At 41.0% G+C, this 4,069-nt stretch overlaps 1 pseudogene; it reads right to left on the reverse strand.

Annotated features, from left to right (window-relative positions):
• Positions 1 to 801: 801 nt before the first annotated feature.
• On the reverse strand, positions 802 to 3,858 carry LOC138078701 (reticulon-3 pseudogene; annotated as a pseudogene).
• Between the last annotated feature and the right edge of the window lie 211 nt (positions 3,859 to 4,069).

The raw sequence follows: 4,069 nt of genomic DNA on the forward strand, positions 1-4,069 counted from the left end.
GGAGTTTGGGGAAGAATGGATACATGTGTATGTTCCTACATGTATGAAGGAACAGCCGAGTTCCTTCGCTGTTCACCTGAAACTACCACAAATGTTAATCGGCTATACTCCAATACAAAATAAAAGTTTTAAAAGCAACTAAATATTTTAAAAAAATATTTTCTTATCCTACATTTAGATTTTATAACGTTATGTTATTCTTTCTTTTTTATTATTTGCTTATTTTATTTTCACAGTGCCTAGCATAGTTCAATGTAACTTGAAGCCCAAGTATTTATTTAACAAATGAAATATAACTTTCTCTCTTGCTGCAAATACTACATGGACTCTTGGAAGCCTATTTGGGTGAGAAGAAGGATGCTTTGAGTGAGGGTGGGACACCTCTGAAAGGGTTTTATCAGCTGCAGTAATAACAAAGAGTACTGTAATTTCTCGTCCTGCTTGTCAAGAAATGAGGTAAGCAGATTAAAATCAGTCAGGATCTAGCATTGCTGCTCTACCTCCAAAAGTAAAGATGAGCCAAGGAAAAGACAATCCAGTGAAAATACTCTATCATTACTCCCTGTCAACTCCAGTGAGCATTCGCAAAAACATGACACACAGCAAGACACACACAGACACACATCTATATAAATTTTTGTATTTTCTTTTGCCTTTGTGTCTAGTCATCTCAAATGGGTCGACTCATGTTTTGGCTAATATAACCAAACCAGACTCTTTGGCTCAGCTCTACCTGCAAACTTTCTGGCCTGTTTGGGTATAGTGAAGTGGTTTGAGTTTCTGAGAACAAATAATTAGGCTCTAAGAGAAGGCCAGGGTTATACAAAACCCATTCATTTCTGCCTCTGTGGGTTCTGTAACCCTGTTGAAAGGAAAACAAAGTTAGATTAGGACAGTGCTTGGCTACATGGGCTTCATGAGATTTTTTTCCATTTAGTGTTATCAGAACATGTATTTAATTATTGTTGTTCTAGACTTGATAAGCTTAGGGATTCATATCTTTAAATTACATGTCCCTTAATGAACCACATATGATATCTTGGACTCAGAATTAGTGTTGGTGTGGACCAGAATGCTGACCTTGTCTTTTTCTATTTAGTCTCATCCATTGGGCTTTAAAGATAGATGAAGTTTCAAACTAGGTCTAAGAGTATCATCAACTCAAAGAGACTGAGAGTATAGTTACTTATTTTATTAGCTTTACTCCACCATTTTTCTGCATCTTTTCATTTCACTTTCATTCCATAAAAACATCAGATATTTGTGTTGATGTTGGGGAGAACAGTCAGTTACAGTACCAACTGATGGAGACCACTGACCCTTGTAAGTGAGTTTTGATGACCAGAGGGCAATGATTAGCCCAAATATAAGACTTCTTTCCATAGTATTCATGGTGATAGTGTTTAAACCATTTTTAAGTAGTTTTAAAATGTGGTAGAACATAAATCTCAGTTTGTAGGTATTTTTTCTTTATCAGGGACAGAGCATCTAGAAATTCTGCTCCATTAATTGTTCAGTTCAGTTCAGTCGCTCAGTCGTGTCTGATTCTTTGCGACCCCATGAATTGCAGCACGCCAGGCCTCCCTGTCCATCACCAACTCCTGGAATTCACTCAAACTCACGTCCATCGAGTCAGTGATACCATCCAGCCATCTCATCCTCTGTGGTCCCCTTCTCCTCCTGCCCCCAATATATTCAAGCTCTTTTCCAAATCATGAATCACCTGACTACAATCACTTATTCATATATACTCTCTCAAATAACTTACAATGAATTGTGTGAGAGTTGGACCATAAAGAAAGCTGAGCACCGAAGAACTGATGCTTTTGAACTATGGAATTGGAGAAGTCTATTGAGAGTCCCTTGGACTGCAAGGAGATCAAACCAGTCAATCCTAGAGGAAATCAATCCTGAATATTCATTGGAAGGACTGATGCTGAAGGTGAAACTCCAATACTTTGGCTACCTGATGTGAAGAACTGACTCATTGGAAAAGATCCTGATGCTGGGACAGATTGAAGGCAGAAGGAGAAGGGGACGACAGAGGATGAGATGATTGGATGGCATCACCAACTCTATGGTTATGAGTCTGAGCAAGCTCTGGGAGTTAGTGATGGACAGGGAGGCCTGGCATGCTGCAGTCCATGCAGCTGCAAAGAGTCAGACACGACTGAGTGACTGAACTGAACTGAACTCTGTGTGTGTTCATGTACCCAGAGGCAACTGCTAATATTATTTTTATAGAAATTATATACATTTAATTTCCCAAATAAAGCACCTGTAGCCTACCAGGCTCTTTCCTCCATGGGATTCTCCAGGCTAGAGTACTGGAGTGAGTTGCCATTTCCTTCTCCAGGGGATCTTCCCAACCCAGGGATTGAACCTGGGTCTCCTGCATTACAGGCAGATGCTTTAACCTCTGAGCCAGCAGCTCACAAATAAAGCATAGCCTTGTCTATTAAGCTTGAGGCAGGTATTTAAGAAGGTAGGAAGCACTTTTCTCATGCTCAAGCTCAGAACTCATGTCCAGGTGAAATGAAATAGAAACCACCTTCCCAAATGGTGGGGCTTTTAATTTCATAAGCAGGAGCAGAGAGGGAGTGGTGGTCAGCTCAGTGGGCCAACTTTCTGCTTCTGATCTCATTTATCAGATGATATTTTAGGATTCAGGCTTCCCTGGTGGCTCAGTGGTAAAGAATCTGCCTGCCAATGCAGGAGACGTGGGTATGATCCCTGGGTCACGAAGATCCCCTGGAGAAGGAAATGGCCACCCACTCCAGTATTCTTACCTAGGAAATCCCATGGACAAAGGAGCCTGGTTGCCTACAGTCCATGAGGCCACAAAGAATCATACATGACTTGGTGACTAAACAACAATAACAATAATTCTAGGATTCAGTGACTATCAGTATCACCTATGAGCTATTAACAGAATTGAAAGTTTTGTACCGGTGAGGCGGGAGAAGACAGACAATAACACTAGTAGCTGCTCACATTATGAAACAGGGTTATGAGGTCAGAGGAGGGTAAGAATAGTCTGAGGAATATATAAAAGTTAACTCCATAGTCATTATTCCACTCCCACCCCCAAATCAATTTTTTTGTAATCATGATTCCTTAAACTGAAAATAAGCACAAAACTCTTGTAAGACATTGGTTTAAAACCCAGTACTTGGGTAAGTGAAAGAAGGTGAGAAAACACCAGATGAAAAAAAGTTTGAACACTGGACATATTCCTTCATGGCACAAGAGCAGGGTTATAACTCTTCAATGGTGTTTTGGTAACTGTTGGATTTTTAATTTCCATGTGCTGCTTTTTTTTTTTTTCTTTGAAATGCCAGAGAGAATTGCCTGGGGCCTTCAACATCTGGCTTGGTCATAACATAGTAGTCAGACTGGGATTTGCACTTTTCATTGGAATACTGAAAATTTACAGTTAGGCAAAGATCAGGAGGGCAATCTCATTGGAGCTAAGCCAATGTTGGTCATTAGCCACATGAACACAGCCAGATCTTTCACCAGAAAAGACACACATGATGAGTTTTGGGACCATGTTGACCATGTTGATGGGGTTACTCTCATAATTATGGAAAACTTCTGAAGATAGCTCTATTGCATGGCCTTTAGAATTTTGTACAGCTTGGATCACAAACTTGTAGACCCTGAAGTTGATAGTGAGAAAGAGGGAAGCCAGGATGATATAAGAAGCCACACTGATGATGCTGAAATCTCCAGGGTAAGCAGCACTATCAGTGTGGGGTAAGATCCAAGCTCAGCTTTCTTCACATGGTGCCAGAAAATCAGATGGTGTATTGCAAAGGAGGCATCAGAGCACATTCCCAGGCAATTCCCTCCCATGTCCCCTTCCCTCATTAGTGGGCAAGGAGGGTCGGGCCCCAGAGGATGAAGAGGAGTTAGATGGGATTGACAGGCTTCCAATGGCTCTACCATGAGCTTTTCCAAGACGGGCAGGGGAGAAAGCAGGGAAATAAAATAATCACTTTGTCAGCTCCCCCAAGTGCCTTTGCTCCTTCTAATTCGTGCTTATGCTCTGACTACTAGTGATGTT

Source organism: Capricornis sumatraensis, chromosome 4 (genome assembly GCF_032405125.1).
Source record: "Capricornis sumatraensis isolate serow.1 chromosome 4, serow.2, whole genome shotgun sequence".
NCBI lineage: Eukaryota > Metazoa > Chordata > Mammalia > Artiodactyla > Bovidae > Capricornis > Capricornis sumatraensis.